The sequence below is a fragment of the Triticum aestivum genome, chromosome 5A (assembly GCF_018294505.1).
Source record: "Triticum aestivum cultivar Chinese Spring chromosome 5A, IWGSC CS RefSeq v2.1, whole genome shotgun sequence".
In the NCBI taxonomy this organism is placed as follows: Eukaryota; Viridiplantae; Streptophyta; class Magnoliopsida; order Poales; family Poaceae; genus Triticum; species Triticum aestivum.
In genome coordinates, this window is record NC_057806.1 from 690,363,336 (window position 1) to 690,385,520 (window position 22,185).

At 48.2% G+C, this 22,185-nt stretch overlaps 1 long non-coding RNA gene across 1 annotated transcript; it reads left to right on the forward strand.

The window, feature by feature from the left end:
• Positions 1-383: 383 nt before the first annotated feature.
• On the forward strand, positions 384-3,797 carry LOC123106026 (uncharacterized). Its single transcript, XR_006451172.1, has 3 exons — positions 384-956; positions 1,255-1,404; positions 1,637-3,797. It is a non-coding gene; the product is annotated as an uncharacterized lncRNA (long non-coding RNA).
• Positions 3,798-22,185: the final 18,388 nt, after the last annotated feature.

A 22,185-nucleotide genomic window follows, 5' to 3' on the forward strand; every position in this document is an offset into this window, starting at 1 on the left:
GGAGTAGCAGAGTGCGATGGAAGACTAACTAATGATCAATTAGACGACGAAAGCATATCGTGCGTGATGGAACATGGCACCTTCCCCGATAGGTCCAAGATTAAAAGAAAACATCGAGCACAAAGACAAAGCCGTGCTTGGTGGGCTAGTCGGCAATAATATCATTAAATCTACTATCATTATAAAAGCACGAGAGGGCGGAGAACCGGATCATCTCCACCATTCAGACCATCGAATCCTACGCTCCATGTTGCTTGGATGTTTAACACCAACCATGTTTAGCCACGCTTAATTAATTACCCCGCTGCCATCAGCCACGTCACAGAAAAGCAACAACCGCGGCCCACGCGCACACGTTCGCACGTCTCTCACCCAACCTTCTCGCTCCCGATCCAACTCCCTCCCGAGAAAATTCATCCCCTCCGGCCTTGACTCGGCCTCCTCTCCTATGCCACTCGCCTTCTCCACAGCCGCCCGCCCACAGGTTGTCCGCCGCCGCTTCGAGGGCTAGCATCCCCGCGTCCCTCCTTCGTTCCAGTACCCGATTGGACTGCACGAGTGCCCCCACCGCACCATCAGGGGGCACCGCGGGAGTACAGCCACCGCACCACCAGGGCACTACCACCGCGTGTGCCGGCGATGCGTGAGCCGCCGCTTGTGCGGCACCGATTGCCGCTTCCAACGATGCAGGAGCCACTCAATCCAGCGAGGATGCTGGGCGCTGTCACCACTGATTCTCAGGGTGTGCGTGCCGCATCCGAAACTCCCCTAATGTGCTCCTCCACTCCGCTTATAACATGTCGTTCATCCATGGCTCTCTGTTGCTATGCGCCGTTGAGCTCTGGAGCCACTGCCGTCGAAGCCCATCGCCAGCCGTCCTCGGGTGGGCCGACGCCCAAACTCGGCTCCAGTGACATCCCCGCTAGAGGTCCTCCTCCACCTCTTCTTCTATTAGAGTAAGAGTTCTTCCATCTCAGGTTTGTTTTGTTTATCGTATTTCCTCAGTGATGTGCTGCTTCGACTTTTGTTCCAGTACTCCTCAAATTGATTTAACCAACAGTATGTCCTGAATCACCGTTTTAGATTCTGAAGATTATTGCCATCTACCCGTGGTTTTGAACTTCATTTGTAATTTTTCAGTGACGCACATTTTTACTGTCAAGTCTATAGTCATCAAGCAGTCCTTAATTTTAAGATGATATCAACATTTACATTTCTTTTCCCGCAAAAAAACATTTATATTCTTAATTACAGGGTGTTGTCAAGAATTTCATCGCACCCACTGCTTTCCCTCCGAGGTAGTTGCCGCCTGCAGCCATGCACAAGTGTCATCACCTGCATCTCCTCTGTGTGTTCCCGTCTCTCCATGCCGCACGAGGATGCAGTCATCACATCTGTGAGTAGGTAATTCATCAATTGATAGCTTTTCTCCCTGCTGTGACTTAGATCTTTCTACCTTGCTTCAAATTTAATTTGATTGTGACTCTTTGATTGATGTCAAATAAAGATCAACTTTATCTCTGATCTATTCATGGAAGTGCAAGCTTGAATATATTCTGAATATTCTGATTATTACTGGCAAGTTATATTCTAACACACTGTATTTTGTTTAACAACTTGGAAGTGTTTCTTGTAGTGATGTTAACCCCATAAAAAGGACCGCAGGTGGACATCTGCTATAAATAATCAGGTACTTCTTTCTCATTATCAAAGTGAAATGCTCAGTGAAACTATCCAATGGATGGACTGGTTATTTAACACTGAATGATCAGAGCTTTATTCTCTTCTTTTCTCCTCTTCCATCCACTAAAACATCTGCATTGCATGCTTCTTACTTCTCTGAGTGCTTAAACATAAATAAGAAAACCGAATTCTCTATGGGCATGAATAATCTTTCGATTCAAACAGAAAAATCAAAATGTGGTTCCAGTTCCGGGAGGTATGGCGTGGTTTCTTTGCCGGCATGTGCATGTGTTGTTTGTCTGTTGCCGGGTGGATTGCACAGTGGTGGTGCCGGGAGCCAGGGGTCATCAGAGAAGAGAGATGCTGACGTCACTCAAAACGAGCCTTGCTTGGCATTGACTGAATCCTCCACACATTATTTGTTGGCAATTGAGCCTTGCTTGGCACGTGCTTGGCATTGACTGAATCATACAGTGGCGAGCTTGTATCCCGGCCAACCTCTTCATCTTGATTTTTTAGAAGCTAACTCACTTCAAAAGGAGGCCTGGATTACCTTATATTCAGCATTGATCACACAGACTAGATTTTTTTAAGATGGAAAAGTCTGACAATTGAAAACCTATCCGAGAATCATGCTTGTTTGTGTGCTGCAATTTGCACCTAGAGAGGTCTCCTGCCATATACGCTCGCCGAGATCTTTGTCGTAGTCATTAGGACGCGGGATGGCATTGTCGGGATACACGCTCGCCAAGGTCTCCTGCCATATAGGCCCGTGAGAGATCCAGGGCGTGTTACTCTGCAGCATCATGACCACAATGGTGCCTTGGTTTTGAAAATACAATTTGAATGGCATCACAACATTTAATAGACATTTTTTTTTCAACAGTTGCTTTATTTTTTATACCGTGTGAATCTCCCTTGGTTAACGCTTGAGACGTGTGTTACACATGATTAATTTTTCGCGACTTATTGTTGTTGCTGTTGCCCGTGAGGTACTTGAAAAAATTCTCGGCATGTGGCGCTCTTCAATGACGTGTTCTCTTTTGAAGAGCAAGCAGACAAAGCATGAGAGCGCTATGATCCTACAAATTCTTGACTGCTTCTATACCCGTGTATTTGTTTTATCTTTTATTTTTGACTTATTTTATTCTCTTGAGTACTCCCTCCGTTCCGAATTACTTGTCTTAGATTTGTCTAGATACGGAGGTATCTAGCACTAAAATGAGTCTAGATACATCCGTATCTAGACAAATCCAAGACAAGTAATTCGGAACGGAGGGAGTACTACATAAGAGGTGTCTTTGCAGAGCTTAAGAACGATTTATGGGTTGGAGCACACTAATACTGTATTGAAAAGGGATAGACAGCCAACCAGGTATGCAGTTATACGCCTTTTGTTCCATGTGGTTATCAAAGTAATTGATGCCATTTATTACCGTAATCCTATCACATGATATATTCTTAACAAAGGATTTGATGCCATATTTTTTACCTTAATCCTATAATAAGACAGTCTTATTTTCTGGTCATGGAATGAGAGCTTGCAGCTTATACATGATGTCTTGCAAGCCTTGCAATTTTTATGGACATTTTTTATAAGTGGTTGGAATTTTTACTGACATGTTCTCAAGATATTCATATTGCGCTCTTGCTGCCTCTTGATTTTATATGTTTAGAGTAATGCCCATCCATCATGTTAAAGGAATTTCTCTGGTGCTAAATCAATCCCAAATAAATGTTACCAATGTGTAAAAAAAATCTGATTATGTTCTTTTAAGTTTCTTTTGAATATGATTGTTATCCCCATTTCTAGACTGTTGACACTGCCCTATTACATGTACAGTGGTAGACTTCCCTTTTTGATTGACTCTGGATCTAAAGAAGTATAAGCATGTAGAGGAACTGGTGGTCCACCTTGCTACTCCAAATGGACAGCCTGATTTTATCCATGTGTTGGACTAAATGATATTTGATGATTTGAGCCTTGCACCGGTAGGGTTTCCACAACACTAGGTATGATCTAAACAATGGCTGAAAATATTTATTGGAGCATTTGTTTCAAACAAATTTGTTGAAAGACATTTCAAATATTTTAGTGCTTGTGATATATTTTAGATAGTACCGCTTTAATGTGGCGTGGTACAGTTTGCCTTCTATCATGAACTTCGAACACTTCTAAAAAATATGCAAGATAATTTCCCTTTCAGCTGGCAATTGGGTTAAATTCATGTACACATCAGCACTCGGTATCTCTAAAAACTATATGTGTGGGAACTCTTGAAGTAAAATACGATATTGTCAGCTCGATTGTTATTTTAGTCAACAAAATATTTAAAATTTTAATGAAAATGTGCAACATCCAATAATATAGTAGGTATTAATTAACATTTATAGTGATTATCAACATCTTCGTTAAATACGATGTTTTTGCATTGCGGAGGTCCAATGATTCTGGCTATATGCACTGGAGTTTAATCCATCTATGTGAACTAATTAGATATCTATCTATGTGAATTTAGAGATACATATGTGTTTGGGATGATTTCAGAGTACCATTACCGGCCCTGTAGGTCCATCGAATTCGATTGTTCTGGTTTTTTTTTTCATTTTTTTACTTAACGAAGATGTATTTTCACTATGAAGTTTAACAATTAATAACTATTGGGTGTGTTCCGCAACGCAATACACAATGAATTGGATTCTCCTTGGCATGAGGCGACATGCCTTTGAATTACCAAGTTTTATTTGGTTGTTTGTTTCATGTGTTAATTCTGTAATTGTACCAATGTCCATTCATACGAAAATGCAGGGTACTACAATGATGAATGTATGATTTTGGTAGTTCCATAAAATAAATAAAATATTTAGGACATTGAAATGTAGGGGTTGAGGTTTACAAGTCTACTCGAGTTAAAAAATATTTAGGTGAGGATCTTTGTAGATGAGTCCCTATACATATATTGATGGGAGATATTTTAGGGGACATGTTAAGTTTCTCTAACTCCGGTTCACGATTCCTCGGAAATCCTCCCATGGAAATCCTCCCAACCATAACCATTTACGGTAAACAACATATTTTGTTACTATTTTAGTTATCTTTTTATCAAATTTTCTTTAGTGAAAGCAATTTCATCATAAAATTGAGTTCTACATCGAGAACTCCCATGATGGCCACACGTCAAGAGCCCGTAAGGAGGTAGAGTTCGTAAAGTACATGTTTGACCGCGACAACCCCCAAGCATGTGTCCCCGTACCTGATGATGGGAAGAGGATAAGTAGAACACTTATTAGTTGTTAGAGGGTGCAAGGATTTTGTTTCTCCCGTTGCAACACACGAGCATATTTACTCGATTAAACATATATAGAATTCAGAAGGCATCTTTTATATTTGAGAGACGTGCGTTGCACATGCACGCTTACTAGTATGTCCTAAATGTATATGTTTTGTTCCGGTATATATGAGAATTATCCGGCTTGCATGTAATTCGTCGGGTTTGTTGAAATGTGGCTTGAATTGTATGCGGCTATGATTGGATGGCCGGTTTATGCATCGGAGTCCATAGACTGGGCCTCATTGGTTCATGGACAGATGCGGTATTTGCTTTAGGGTATTGGAGATGCCCTAACACTTCAGCACCTTTCGGTCCCTTCTTTCCACCTAAACAACTAAACAAATGTCGCGCACGGCCCATGTCAGATCAGTCATCACCTCCCAAGCAGTTTTCTCCATCACGCCTCTCATTGTGCCACAGGGTACCCTCATAATCTCAACAAGATTGAGAGGGCCTTCCATTGGTCGGGTTCTGACAAGACGACCGGTGCAAAATGTAAGGTCAATTGGGATGTGGTTTGCCGGCCTAACGCTTTCGGAGGCCTTGGGGTCCTCAACACCGACAGATTCACTAGAGCTTTGCGCCTACGATGGCCATGGTATGAATGGAAGGAACCCAACAAACTTTGGGTCGGGCTGGAAAACCCGTGTACCATCGAAGATCTGGACTTCTTCTATGCTTCTACCACCATCACCGTTAGGAATGGGGCTAAAACGCCTTTCTGGGACTCCCCATGGTTGTTTGGCTGCAAGCCCAAGGATGTTGCTCCTCTGATCCATGAGGCCTCCACAAGAAAGAATTGGAAAGTACGAGAGGCCCTTCATGGGAATGCTTGGATGGTAAAAATCAAACCCCAAACCATCGTCTCCGGAGGCCACATTCAGGAGCTTTTCTCCTTATGGATGCTTGTGAATGACTTTCAACTTGATGACTGTGCCGAGGATGACATCGTTTGGAAGCATGCAGTGGACGGGATATACACGATGGCAACTGCATACATGGCTCAATTTCTTGGCTTGATGCTCTCTCCCATGGACTTCATGGTTTGGAAAGCGTGGGCTCCTTCAAAGGTAAAATTCTTCGCGTGGCTTGCTTTGCAAGATCGGATATGGACCGCCGATCGGCTGGAGGGGCGTGGATGGGATAATTGTGGTCTATGTCCTCTTTGCAAGAGACAGCAAGAAACGGGCATCCACCTCTTCGTCCAATGCCGCTTCTCTATTAGATTGTGGCGCTTGATCATTGAGAAGTTTGTGCTCGCACACATGGACACCTCCAGCTGGCAGCTTGAGGACTCACTCGTGAGATGGTGGGATCAGAGAATTGACATGCGTAACCCCAACAGGCGAGCTATGGCCTCCCTCACCATGCTTGTCTCTTGGTCTATTTGGAACGCGAGAAACACCCGAGTTTTCCGACACAAGAGTGCCCCGCCGCCAATCATCCTCAATAACATAGTTGTTGAGGCCAACCTTTGGATTACCGCGGGTGCTAAGAAACTAGGGCTTGTTGTTGTACGCGAGTAATCGCCATGCTGTGATCGTGGGTTACTTGTAAAACTCTTTTCTCCTCTTATTTAATGGATGAGGCAAATATTTTGCTTTCGTTTCGAAAAAAAATGTTGCTCGACCAGGTGGTGACTGGTGACGGATCATGCGCACATGCGATCGGGACCAGCAAGGCTACCCTCAGGACGCTAATCACGACAACTAAGCCTATCTATACTCTACTAGCTGAGGTTCTTTAACTTGGATGGGATCTGCGATTCGATTCCGCGTACGCCGGAATATTGGTGGATGCATGAGTGGACGGACATACGCGGCGGGAGGTTAACTAGGGAGGTGGCCCGCGCTCCTGTTTAATCTTCGTCGCCGCGCGCCTCGTACGGCCGCATCTGCATGCATGTGATGTGCTGAGGTTGGTATCTCCGGCCAACGTCGTGTGATTTAAAAACTTTGGTTGCAGGGATGCGTGTCATCCAAAGCTTGACTGCGGCAGCTTCACTTCACTTTGCCACAACCCAGCTGTGTGTGTGCTGTTCACTGTTCGTGTTTTTTTTAGTAGTTTTAGATATATTTCTTTTTGTCTATTTTGATGACAAGTATTTCGGAAAAAATACATAAATATGTCCAACTCGCTAGCTTCCGTTCATAAACATTAATGTGAGCGTGTCAGACACTAATTAAACAACAGATCACAGGCCTTCCCTGGTTAATTCAGCATCACCAACAACACCTAGCTGGAGTGGTAATGATATCAGCTATGTATGCACAAAATTTTCAGATCAAGTTGAGCAGGGGGGATATTGGTCTATGATAAACCTTTGCTTGTTCGTCGTGGCAACCGTGAAAATGCTTTGATTAGTGTTGCATGCTCAGTTTTTCAGCTCAAGTTCAGCCCAGGGACATACTGATTGTGCTGATCGGCCTGCGGCTGGCCTGTGGATGCATGCATATGAACCTTCGTTGATTCGTTCTGACAATTGACCACCGTGCAGCAAAAAGTGCATGCATATACGTACCTTAAAGGTGACGAATTGAATCAACTACGTAGTACATGCATTGCTGTCAGAGCCTGCTAAAACTAGCTTATTTTTTTTTCGAGATTGACGGGGGGGCCAAAAACCCCACCGCTTGTTATATTCCCACTCGAGAGTGACTTGGCAGTCAGTACAGATACAAGTAAGTGCACAAAGGCACAAAAGGAAATAACAGGGGAGGGCTTCAAGAGGAAGCCCAAAACTAGAAGAAAGAAAAACAAAATGGAGGGGAAGGCTGGCAACAGAACCAAATCGAAACCCCTGGAGGCCGACATCTCAGGTAGCAAGCTCCGCTGAGCAGCTTGTTCCACCACTGACAATGAACCAGAACAAGGCCTAGGGAGAAAAAGACGGGCACCATAACAGCAACTCGCAATGGAACATCACTGGCACGAACGAAGGGCGTCGGATAGCCGAGTTCGTGCGGCGACACCGGTGTGCGCCGGCGAAGCCAAGAGACAACAAACCACCGAGACCGAAGGGCACGGCACCGGTGTACCGCCGCCGAGGTCGAAGAGCAGCGTGCCGACGAGGCCACCCCAGGATGTCCACGCAAACGTCGTCCGGGCCACCATGAAGCACATCCCTGATAGAAAGGAGACACCGAAGTAGAAGCATATCGAGAAGCATCACTGGCGCGAACGAAGAGCGTCGAATAGCCGAGTTCGAGTGGCGGCACCGGTGTGCCGCCAGCGAAGCCGAGAAGGCAACACGCCACCGAGACCGAAGGGCGCAGTACCGGTGTACTGCCGCCGAGGTCGAAGGGCAGCGCGTCGTCGAGGCCACCCCAGGATGTCCAAGCAAGCTCCACTCGAGTCGCCAAGGACAATGGCCAGCCAGGGATCGAAGCCGAGGTGGAGAGGAGGCAGCAAGAGGCGAGTCCACCCGAAGCAGAAGAAATCCAAGAAGATGCCCCCAAGGAGGAAACGGCGTAGAGACGTCGACACCATCCGACACGGGGAACCCCAGGTCCGAGATTTCTCTCGGGATCTGAGTGCTTGGGGGGGAGGGAAACAATGCCAAACTCGACGCCTTCAAGAAGGAAAAATGGCGGCTGCAGCCGTCATCGTCGATGAAGTTTTCACCCGGCAGTGCCTCCTCCACCTCGCAACCGGAGCAAGTCGGCCAACCACCGCCGTAGCCCAACAATCTAGGCAGCCATGAGCTGCGAAGCGAGCTACGGAGGGCCAAAGAAGCAGCAACACGCCGGGGCGCCGCACCCAACAAGGAGAGGTTGAGGTGCACCGCGCCCAGCGCGAGGCCGCAACGAGAGAGCACGGGGAGCCAGCGGCGACGCGGGGGTGGCCGGGAGGAGGGGCGGCGGTCGGTGGCGGCTGGGGTTCCCCTCGAGTCGCCCGGTGTGGGCGACGCGAGGGTCGGGCTCCTCTCTGCAAGAGGAAAGTCCTTTTCCTCCACCGCACGGTTTATGGTTAGCAGCAACGCCGACCCCGTCGCCAGCCAAGCCGCCTCCTGACCCCCAGCCGCCAGATCCGGCCGGCTCGCCAGATCCGACCGCGTCCAAGCCAGGGGCCGTCCTCCAGGGGGAGCCCGCGTCCTCCCGCAGCATCTCACGGCAGCGACTCGCGCGGCTGCGCCGCCACGCTGCCACTAGCGCTCGCAAGCCGCACGGGCCGCGCCGCCCCTGCGCCCACAAGCCGCGCGGGCTATGCCCAGCAACTCCACCGCGCAGCCGCGCGCACACGAGCAGCCCGATGGGCGCCCGGCCAGCCGCCTCCATCTCCCCGTCGCGGATGCGCACCGACCAGATCTGGGCCGCGCAGAGCTCCCCGACGCGACACGCCGCCGTCCTCCTCGTCGTGCTGCACCGGCAAGGGCTAGCGCCCCGCCGCCGCCTTCCTTGGGGCCGGCCCGGACTTTGCCGGTGGGCGCCCTCTGGCGGCGGCGCGGCTAGAGGGAGGAAGGGGGGAGAAGGTGGCGGCGCTAGGTTTTCTCCCCCCGTGTCGCCAGAGCGAGGCGACGCGGGGGGTCTGCTCCCTTCTCCTTCACAAAACTAGCTTATTTGTGCCGGCATCAAATGTCTTTGCAAGTTTCCGGCCGGTGTCTCGCCTGGATCGACCAGGCAGGAAGGCCTACCCACCGACTGCACGCATGTTCTGCGACCAGTATGCAAAGAACCTAATTAAGCCAGATGGACGGATGATAGGATATCAATCATGCAAGCATCGCCGTAGTAGTGCAGTGCACGTGTTGCTTTTGGATATAGTAGTACAAAGCAGACACGGCCGGTCCATCTTTGTTGTATGTATGCATGCCAGGTGGCAGCACAAGACCCCTTCTTCTCCAATCATCGGCAAGCAGCAGATAGAGAGCCAGCTAAACAGTGGCCAAAGGTAGGAACTAAAGCGCGAGCTACAACACCAATGGCGGAGGTTGATAAAGATTGTGAAGCAGGTTAATCAGAGTTGAGGGGGTGAAGAACATAAGGGCCTATTTGGTTCCAAATAAGTCATCAATTCATAAATCGAAAAATGAAAAAAGTGACTTATTTTGCCAAACAGACCCAACTTATAAGTCATAAGTTGCTCCACCCCAATTTAGAACTTATAAGTCACCCCCTTTTGCGTGGGTCCCATCATCTTTACATAAAAAAACAAGGTGATAAGATGTAGTCAGATGACTTATAAGTCAGGTGACAACCAAACAGGCGTGACTTATAAGTCACTGGTTTTAAGTCATCTGACTTATAAGTCAGGTGACTTATTGAAACCAAACAAGCTCTAAGTTATGCATGAAGTCTGAGAAATCTTTGATATTCAAGCATACACTTCAAAAAAATCTGAAGTAGGGGGCAATAGTCCCCTCTGCCCATGAAGCTCCGCCACTGTACAACACGTACACATTCGTCCACACACACCTTTTTTCAGGTGTAACCATTGTTTAAAGCAAGCGTTGGGTGGCCTAGAGATCGTGCAACAATCAGACGATCAATCATCAACAAGCTGGCGAGCAACCGAAAGAATGTGCATGCATGGACGATCATCATCTCCATGGATCGTGGACGCATGTGTGCGTGCGTACGTACCGGTGTTATTATTACCAGTGAGATGCTTTTCTGTGATTGGTTTTGGAATCTAGCCAATGTTCATCGAGTGATCAGAAAGCTCTGGAGGTCGATGCTAGCTGGGAAGTTGGAGCCATGACGAGTTAACCACATATATAGGTGGCTAGTAGTAGTAGCCTAGTAGGGACCTGCGCGCGGCTCGAGTGAGCGCCATGCACGATCACATCCTACAGGGGGTGGCACTTTGCACACGAGGAGTAGAGCTCCGATCACTTTGAAAGCGATCAATCTAGCAGGACTATATACACAAGTTGAACACCTATATATATGTAGTAGTATGTCTAGCTAGTAGAACGTGCAGGATCAGAGATTGCCCCATGATCCACGACGTGTTAGCGTCCGTGTCCAGGCCCCGGCCCGTGGAAAGCGCACAGCTGTTTTTGGCACTTACGTACTGTAGTATACGTGATTAGGAGTGGCTAGCTGTTGCGTTCGTTCGTTGGATCTGTACAGCAAAACAACAAAAGGACAGCGAACGCCTGAAAAGGATGGACACTATTCGGTGCACCGGCTGGTGCGCGGCTACGTGGAACAAGACGGAGCCGCTGCCTAGGATAAGGAAACCAGGATGAGAATAGGCTCCAGCCTTGTGAGAAACGGTCACTAAATTCGAAAGCGATATGCCGATATACAAACAGGTGATACTACAATTTAGAACGCCGCCAATACGCCTAGAATCAATGTGCCGTACGTGCCTGTGCTGTCTGTACAAGGATGGTACAGGACTAGTACATGTGTTTATAGTCGCGATGATTATTAGGACCAGGATTCGATGGAGTTGCTGTTTGCCTCGCGCGCGACGTGTTACCTTCCATGCCCGGACCCCGGACACGAGAGCAGCAGCTACCTGTTGAGGCCGCTGTGACCAGGAGTAGCTAGTAGCTGAAGAGTTCGCCTTGATGCTACGCCGCCTGCTAGGTCGCCGCTGCCACTGCCTTCTAGGTCGCCGCCAAGCCCCTGATGCGCGACATCGCAGGTGAGAGATGACGGGGAGGAGAGGGAAGCCGCGCTGGAGAGGTGCGTGAGGTGCGAGGCTGAGAGAGGTAGGCGGGAGAGGATAGGGCTTGCGTTCGTGCGAGGGGAACGAGGCCCGTTCTCTGTCGTCCGCTCGAATCGGAGGTATGCCTCGGTTCTGCATATAGAGCGAATATGCTCTTTTCTGGGACCGGTGCTAACTGAACGTGGGAACAGGCTCTCGGGACGGGACGGACCCATGCCATTCCATCCGGTGACAGCAACTGAACACACCCTAAGGCCTCGTTTGATTGCAGGGAATCCCTCCGGGATCCCCGCCGATTCCCTGGGTGAGCCAGATCGAACCGGGGAAATCCACAACGACATTTGGACGCATTCGTTGGGGAGGTATCCATCCCCGACCCGCGTCGTTTCCCTGGGAAAATGCTCCACGCCTCCAGGGGTCGGGGAGAAAAGACACGGCTCGAGACCGCGAGCTCGACCAAGATCCACGTTTCGCTTCCGACCTTCTCCGCCGGTGACTGGAGAGACGGCTCGGCCCCTCTCGTTCCGGTGCTCCACCACCACACTCCGTCTCTCCGATGACCGCGACGTCCCTGGTCCTTACGCTGCTCCTTCCCCGGATCTCCCCTCCGCCTCGAATTTCCTTTCCCCTCTGGCGACGGCGACGGCGACGGTTCCACGGTCAAATTCCACTAATGTCGACCTAAGGTTAGCCCCCTCCTCGTCCACCTCATTCTTTTTTACCAGTCGATGCACCCAACATCCATGCACTGATGCTTGAACATACAGATTCAAGAACCTGAGCACTTATCTTATTTTAACTAATTTTATAGGCCGGATGCAAAATTTACTCACAGGTTATACATCTCATACATTCCTGTGTTATGCCTTTCTTCTGAAATTAAAAAGCAATAGTGGGAGAGAGACATTGCTGTACTGGTTAAGACAACTGATTTTCATACAATGGCAGCAGTGCACAAACAGTGTCAGTGGTGTGTACTTATTTCAGAGATGATTGGTGTCGGCTCAGCAGCTGCCATTTAATCAAATCACAATTCATAGACTAGTAGGCAAACATATTGGATAGCTAGTGTCAGATCAATTCATTAGGAGCATGTATGGACACACAATTATCAGTATCATAATGCATGGTTGTATCACAATTAGTAGACTATAATCATGAATTTCACTTGCATGCAGACAAAGCGCTCCACACCTAGCATTTTAGAAAGTTTAAATTCATATACTGATCTGTATATAATTGCCTAGAATTTGCATCATGGTTTGTTCTTTCAACTCTTGATTCCTCAACTACTGGATCTTGCATCTGTGTTTAGCTAGTAGAGTATAAAATCCAAATTCTTATGACCAGACCTATGAACGGTTGTTTTAATGTTGCTCTCTGTTAATACCGGAGGAGAATAATATGTCACTGAATCTGATGCAATGATAATCTAAGCTCAAAACAGTAATCATTATCGTTTCTTTCTTTAGCATATACATATGGAATTTGTTGCCCTGACATTATAGTTTAAGCTCAAAAATATAGATGATGTACATAATTTATTTTCCGTTGGCAAATCATGATTGTCCAAATTAAAAATAACATTGTTGGATAATGATTTGTGGTTTGTCTGAATCTGATAGGTGACGATATGTCATTCTTCGTGTTGCGAGATAGTCTTGTCTTTGCAAAGGAACGAACTGCTTCTAGACTATCTAATCCTGTTTGGAGTGAAGGTATTTTCCCTCATTACACTTAGAACAAGTGAACCTTCATGATTTAATCTTCCAAGGCTTGTTTTCTCGCCCAAGTTTTTTTTAAGGCTTAGGCATAGTAGGGCTCTTGGTTGAACTGAACTTTCTGATTATTGAATTGAACTACTGGTGGAAGTCATTAGATTTGAGCAGAAGTTGGATCTTGGTTGAAACTAATTTGGCAAAATATATATTACACATACTTTTTTCTTTGCCTTTATTTTTATAAAGTATATACCTTTTACTTTCCGCAATGAAGAGAACTACATTGCGTATAGTGCGAAAATGTCTGCCCAATAATGCTTTATTTGTTAACTTACATTAATCTATTCACAATTGTTATCTGAAAAGGATAATTGAACTGGTAGGTGGATCAGTGATAGGATAAACTAATTACGTTTTTGTATGCTCGATCAACCTTGTACAGTTCTATGTGTGCCTTTCTTTAATTACATCCAGTACTCGTGCGAGAACTTATTACCCATATCTTTCTTTAATTACATCCAGTGGAATTGTGAATAGATTGTCTTCCGAATAAATTGTCTTCTGAATAAATTGTAAGATATGGGTAAGAAGTTCTCGCACGAGTACTACTCAAAAGGGTGAGCATTTTTTTTTCATTAGTCTTGCCACCTGTTGCTGATCTATTTATGCTTGAAAATAGTGCAATGAAACCGTGTCGTACTAGTATTGAACGATTTACTATTTACTAAACTGTTGTATTCTGAAACAGTTGCTGACTTCCAAAAGAAAATGTTCTAATTCAGTCAACGTCGAGCTGCTGTGTGATTCCGAGGGTAGAACGATTCAGTTTCCCTCTGCCCACCTGTTACCAAATGGCAAGGGTCATACCCCGTGGTGGGAGGGGGGATCCCACCTACCAGGGAAATCCCTCGGTTGGGGTTTTCATGCCCTGGGTTTGCTCCCCGTTGCAGCCAAATGAGGCCTAAATGACTTCTCGAAGGCGTTGTTGAAGAGCTTCCTCCTCTATCCATCCCGGCTCAATTTGACCCTCGGACGTCGGCTTGCGTTTGGTGGCAGAGTCTGGTTTCCTTTAAGGAGTGCTTGTGTTCGTCGTTGGTTTTTTTTTGGCACGGTTGTTCTCTGATCAACCATGTTGTATGATTTTTCATCTCTGTGTTTTCTCTTCCTGTTAATAAAATCACAGGAGCACGCTCCCTGCTGACTAGATTCGTAAAAACTAAAGGAATAGCTAGTAGCCGGGGAAGTAGTTTGTGGCTTTGTGCTACGTGGTATGGTTTGCGTCATGGGAAAGAAAGAATGCTGCGATATTAATGGACCGAGACAAGGAACCAGGCTGCTCTGCTCGTCGGACAAAAACAACACCGATCCAGGGACAACGAAGGCCTGAAAAGGACCGGCAATGGGCAGCTTCCATGTACTGCCAGCGTAGGATGGAGATGGAGCCCCTGCCCAAGATTAGGTGATCATCGGTAAAATTGACTACTTATAGTTTTTTTTTGTTTCTCAAATAGATAGTTTAAGATACCTTGACCAATTTGATCAACATTGGTTGTCTCACACGCTGAACCGAGACATCTTGGCATCGAGGAAACAAAGACGGTTCACGAACAAACTGCAATTCGGAGACAGCGCCAATGCCACCATGGAGTGTGCCATCCCCTCCCCATCCACCCCAATTGCTCGACGTTGATAAAAAATAATTAGAGCATCTACGGCCGTGGACTTTCGGTACAGCACCAGTGGGGATCCTATGGAGCCAGAACACGATGCAAACGGAATACAAAATATTTCTCGCAGCGCATCGAAGCATCGAGAACCACGAAGTTCATGCCGAGCTCCAAGATGATCTTGTTGAGCATCAGTGGCTACTCGATGCACTAGTTGATTGTTATCTATAGCATGCTCTTTACTTCATTTGGACTCTTTCATGTGTTTGAATCTAAATAATTTGAATTGGAAACTTTAAATTTGTAATATTCGTGGATTGTGTGAACATTGATTAGTAAGTTTAAATTTAATACAAGTGCAAATATGTAGCTGAAATATAATAAGTACACAAAACTTAGCAGAGTGGAGGAACATATTTTTTAGGGAGTTATAAGTTTTAGCGGTTCAGCTAGGAACCCTTTTTTTAGAGGACCAAGTACAAGGACTTAAGGTGCCGGCTAGGAACCATTATTCGAGGAGTTAAATTATAAGGGGTCGGCTAGAGATGCTCGACAGAGAGTTCCCCAGTTTCAAAAATTTCAAGCTATAAGACATAAAATTCTTATTTTGTATGGTGTTCAGGCCATGAGTTGCAGTGCATGTACCGTCGTCCAAATAATGCAACCAACCTTTAGATTACTATCTAACAGTGGCATTTTTTGTTATTATAATTTTCTCCAACTGCAAGTGCCAACTGATTAAGCTAGCAGTGGCCACGTAAGACGTACTTGCTTTTTTTTTTGAGGGTCGTAAGACGTACTTGCTGTTGCTGGTTGCGAGTGATACGAGATCTTGGGTAGATGCCTTTCTGAGCAACTCGTGTTAGTTGACAGTGAGCGCTTTTGTTTGTGGAAGCCATATATGATCGATCGCTACGCAAAGACTGAGCTTTTTGGTAATCAACCAGGGTTTAACTAGGTTTTTTTTCATGACAATACATGTCTTTTTAACAAAATAAAATTTTAATTACAAGCCACGTAAACACCAACATTATAGGACTGAAAAGATAGAAAAATCCTACACAAAAAAAAACAGCCTATCCCTCTCCACCAAGGAAAAGGTGACAGATCACCTCTTCACCCGAACTCAACACAACTCCATCGCTGATACGCAGCTTTACGGACCTCCAAAACAGTTATCACGAAGCAAACCATTGCCGTTGAAAGAATCAGACCGGGGCAACATGTCCCCGGTCATACCATCGAATTTTAGAACTGACACTCCTGCACGACTACAACATCGGTGAAGGAAATCGTAAATGTCAGCCTCCAACTACCAACCCAACACATGATATATACACCTTCTTTCAGCTGTCACCTGTGTAGATAATCGTCCGCGCGTACTCCCGGATAACAAAACTACCCTGCTCCACCGTGACATCAGAGACAATGCCGCAGCAACGGAGACAAAACAGAAGGATAGACACACATGAAGGGGTCACCGCCGTCTCCTCGCCGACACCATCCATGAACCCTAACGTCGTGGATCGATCTGAAGGATCGGCAAACCCACGATGCCATCAACTCCGAGACGCCATCATGTAGGACACCGCCGGTGAGGGAGTGGAACTGAAGCAGATTTATTCATCCGAGCGCCGCTCCCACCACCACAACGGTGCACCACGACTTAGTAAACAAAACCCTAACTACAGAGCAGAGGAACGGGGTCCCCCCTCCTCCCGCTGCCGAAGCAGTAGTCGGAGGGAGCGGGGACCAGCCCTGGAGGTAGAGGATCGCCTCCCTAGTTGCCTTCATGTGGCGGCGGCTAGGTTAGGGAAAACGTTTGCTAGCTTATACGTACATGGTATTTTAGGGTTTAACTAGCTAGCTAGGAGAGTATGTGATACGACTGTTGGCCAGCTATTTTGGCACTGTTTTTTTGGCGGGAAATATTGTTGGCACTGGAGTGAATTCTGACTTTTGTTTTCCGTAAATTATTAGGCAGTTTTGAAAATTATTAAACAGTTGTTTGGCGTGAGCGTGCGTGTGTGCATACGTGGATGATTATTGGGGTCGACCAACCAAGAGCCTGGATGAAACAGGCAATCCGCATGGCTGATCGACAAATCGTGGCCGGGTTAGGGTTATATTAGTTGGTGACGCTGAACTGATTTAATCCTTCTTGCACAAATGGATAACCATCTATCTATCAGATACTTTTATTTGGGACATCTATCTATCCGTAGATATTAGGTGCGCCGCTACTAGTACTGTACTTTTCCCTGACCAGATAGATAGATAGCTAGATGTACGTTACTGTCGCTCAACGCTCATATATATATGTGCAGTGCAGATTCTTTTCTGGAGCAAGAAGGCGCAAATGTACAACAGAAGTTGCAGGCATATATATAGCCGGCGATGAGTGCCAAACCATATCTCCCGGTCGGCCTGCTCGATCATCTCGAAATCACAACGATGTTCCTGTGTCAAGCCGATCGATCCTACGACGGCGACGCTGTGGCCTTTTCAGCGCCAGGGCCGGCGGTGCCATACGGGAGAAGGGGTGTCGCGGCGACGAGTCAGCGTGCGGGTGGGCCTTTGGTCGTACTAGTAATTATGTACGTGCAATACATGTTGGATATTAGATAATATATATTAACTACATGTAAATATTAGGTAAGATATTATTTGAGTATTAATTTTATGATTAGCATCGACATTAATATATTTTGGTATGATATTAGCTGCACACTAAACGTGTTGAGCGCTCATCATTGAAGCAGTCTGAGTCGTTGGATTGATCTGATTTGATGATCAGAATTTGTTGAATCTGCCTCTTTAAATCTTTTTATATTAATATAGATATAGATACATGCCTAGCAGCCACGAAGCTACCACGTCCGGTCGGGCAGCGTTAGGTTAGGCTACCAGTTATGTATGCAAACTCATGCCGGCCGGCGCCCATGGATTCCGGCCGGCAAAGACTCGAAAGCAGCGGCGGCGGGACGCCGATCACGCATCACCTCACGCCCCGTGTGCGCACCCAGGCAAAGCAGATTTGCCTCGTCACAGTTACCGTCCCGTTCATCGTCATCTCTTCCGTCTGGTTAATTGGCACTCTCAATTGCCATCGTTGTCGTACAGAGTTCACTGAATAGCCGTTCACATCGCTGGACCGAAAGTATTTTCTACGGTCGCAGTCGGTCGATCGCGCTTTCCGTCACGCTTTACCTAGAATGAAGGGTGATGTGTGGACCGAGATACAGTCACGCTTTATCTAGAAAGAACCCATCTTTTATTTTTGAAAGATCGTAGGAGAACTGCTATTATTCATTAAGAGGAAGCGGTAAGGAAACCGATGCTCGGTTAATTGAGGAAAATCAAACTAAAACCTTTACAAAGAGCAGGAGTACAACAGGACATATAGGAGCGCCGCCTAATGGCCGACACAACACGAACTGAAAGACAGAACCACTCAGTCGTCTTGGACAAGGCCGCCGCAAGCATGTTTGACGACAACACCATCACTGAAGAGAGACAAGATGTCCGACAGAAGAGGAGCGAACATGTGCCTCGCCGATCACAAGAGGACGCCCAACATTACTAGCCTGATCCTGCAAGCATGTCAAGTGTGTTCCAATCACCCAACGGACGCGGGGGTGGCCGGGAGGAGGGGCGGCGGTCGGTGGCGGCTGGGGTTCCCCTCGAGTCGCCCGGTGTGGGCGACGCGAGGGTCGGGCTCCTCTCTGCAAGAGGAAAGTCCTTTTCCTCCACCGCACGGTTTATGGTTAGCAGCAACGCCGACCCCGTCGCCAGCCAAGCCGCCTCCTGACCCCCAGCCGCCAGATCCGGCCGGCTCGCCAGATCCGACCGCGTCCAAGCCAGGGGCCGTCCTCCAGGGGGAGCCCGCGTCCTCCCGCAGCATCTCACGGCAGCGACTCGCGCGGCTGCGCCGCCACGCTGCCACTAGCGCTCGCAAGCCGCACGGGCCGCGCCGCCCCTGCGCCCACAAGCCGCGCGGGCTATGCCCAGCAACTCCACCGCGCAGCCGCGCGCACACGAGCAGCCCGATGGGCGCCCGGCCAGCCGCCTCCATCTCCCCGTCGCGGATGCGCACCGACCAGATCTGGGCCGCGCAGAGCTCCCCGACGCGACACGCCGCCGTCCTCCTCGTCGTGCTGCACCGGCAAGGGCTAGCGCCCCGCCGCCGCCTTCCTTGGGGCCGGCCCGGACTTTGCCGGTGGGCGCCCTCTGGCGGCGGCGCGGCTAGAGGGAGGAAGGGGGGAGAAGGTGGCGGCGCTAGGTTTTCTCCCCCCGTGTCGCCAGAGCGAGGCGACGCGGGGGGTCTGCTCCCTTCTCCTTCACAAAACTAGCTTATTTGTGCCGGCATCAAATGTCTTTGCAAGTTTCCGGCCGGTGTCTCGCCTGGATCGACCAGGCAGGAAGGCCTACCCACCGACTGCACGCATGTTCTGCGACCAGTATGCAAAGAACCTAATTAAGCCAGATGGACGGATGATAGGATATCAATCATGCAAGCATCGCCGTAGTAGTGCAGTGCACGTGTTGCTTTTGGATATAGTAGTACAAAGCAGACACGGCCGGTCCATCTTTGTTGTATGTATGCATGCCAGGTGGCAGCACAAGACCCCTTCTTCTCCAATCATCGGCAAGCAGCAGATAGAGAGCCAGCTAAACAGTGGCCAAAGGTAGGAACTAAAGCGCGAGCTACAACACCAATGGCGGAGGTTGATAAAGATTGTGAAGCAGGTTAATCAGAGTTGAGGGGGTGAAGAACATAAGGGCCTATTTGGTTCCAAATAAGTCATCAATTCATAAATCGAAAAATGAAAAAAGTGACTTATTTTGCCAAACAGACCCAACTTATAAGTCATAAGTTGCTCCACCCCAATTTAGAACTTATAAGTCACCCCCTTTTGCGTGGGTCCCATCATCTTTACATAAAAAAACAAGGTGATAAGATGTAGTCAGATGACTTATAAGTCAGGTGACAACCAAACAGGCGTGACTTATAAGTCACTGGTTTTAAGTCATCTGACTTATAAGTCAGGTGACTTATTGAAACCAAACAAGCTCTAAGTTATGCATGAAGTCTGAGAAATCTTTGATATTCAAGCATACACTTCAAAAAAATCTGAAGTAGGGGGCAATAGTCCCCTCTGCCCATGAAGCTCCGCCACTGTACAACACGTACACATTCGTCCACACACACCTTTTTTCAGGTGTAACCATTGTTTAAAGCAAGCGTTGGGTGGCCTAGAGATCGTGCAACAATCAGACGATCAATCATCAACAAGCTGGCGAGCAACCGAAAGAATGTGCATGCATGGACGATCATCATCTCCATGGATCGTGGACGCATGTGTGCGTGCGTACGTACCGGTGTTATTATTACCAGTGAGATGCTTTTCTGTGATTGGTTTTGGAATCTAGCCAATGTTCATCGAGTGATCAGAAAGCTCTGGAGGTCGATGCTAGCTGGGAAGTTGGAGCCATGACGAGTTAACCACATATATAGGTGGCTAGTAGTAGTAGCCTAGTAGGGACCTGCGCGCGGCTCGAGTGAGCGCCATGCACGATCACATCCTACAGGGGGTGGCACTTTGCACACGAGGAGTAGAGCTCCGATCACTTTGAAAGCGATCAATCTAGCAGGACTATATACACAAGTTGAACACCTATATATATGTAGTAGTATGTCTAGCTAGTAGAACGTGCAGGATCAGAGATTGCCCCATGATCCACGACGTGTTAGCGTCCGTGTCCAGGCCCCGGCCCGTGGAAAGCGCACAGCTGTTTTTGGCACTTACGTACTGTAGTATACGTGATTAGGAGTGGCTAGCTGTTGCGTTCGTTCGTTGGATCTGTACAGCAAAACAACAAAAGGACAGCGAACGCCTGAAAAGGATGGACACTATTCGGTGCACCGGCTGGTGCGCGGCTACGTGGAACAAGACGGAGCCGCTGCCTAGGATAAGGAAACCAGGATGAGAATAGGCTCCAGCCTTGTGAGAAACGGTCACTAAATTCGAAAGCGATATGCCGATATACAAACAGGTGATACTACAATTTAGAACGCCGCCAATACGCCTAGAATCAATGTGCCGTACGTGCCTGTGCTGTCTGTACAAGGATGGTACAGGACTAGTACATGTGTTTATAGTCGCGATGATTATTAGGACCAGGATTCGATGGAGTTGCTGTTTGCCTCGCGCGCGACGTGTTACCTTCCATGCCCGGACCCCGGACACGAGAGCAGCAGCTACCTGTTGAGGCCGCTGTGACCAGGAGTAGCTAGTAGCTGAAGAGTTCGCCTTGATGCTACGCCGCCTGCTAGGTCGCCGCTGCCACTGCCTTCTAGGTCGCCGCCAAGCCCCTGATGCGCGACATCGCAGGTGAGAGATGACGGGGAGGAGAGGGAAGCCGCGCTGGAGAGGTGCGTGAGGTGCGAGGCTGAGAGAGGTAGGCGGGAGAGGATAGGGCTTGCGTTCGTGCGAGGGGAACGAGGCCCGTTCTCTGTCGTCCGCTCGAATCGGAGGTATGCCTCGGTTCTGCATATAGAGCGAATATGCTCTTTTCTGGGACCGGTGCTAACTGAACGTGGGAACAGGCTCTCGGGACGGGACGGACCCATGCCATTCCATCCGGTGACAGCAACTGAACACACCCTAAGGCCTCGTTTGATTGCAGGGAATCCCTCCGGGATCCCCGCCGATTCCCTGGGTGAGCCAGATCGAACCGGGGAAATCCACAACGACATTTGGACGCATTCGTTGGGGAGGTATCCATCCCCGACCCGCGTCGTTTCCCTGGGAAAATGCTCCACGCCTCCAGGGGTCGGGGAGAAAAGACACGGCTCGAGACCGCGAGCTCGACCAAGATCCACGTTTCGCTTCCGACCTTCTCCGCCGGTGACTGGAGAGACGGCTCGGCCCCTCTCGTTCCGGTGCTCCACCACCACACTCCGTCTCTCCGATGACCGCGACGTCCCTGGTCCTTACGCTGCTCCTTCCCCGGATCTCCCCTCCGCCTCGAATTTCCTTTCCCCTCTGGCGACGGCGACGGCGACGGTTCCACGGTCAAATTCCACTAATGTCGACCTAAGGTTAGCCCCCCTCCTCGTCCACCTCATTCTTTTTTACCAGTCGATGCACCCAACAT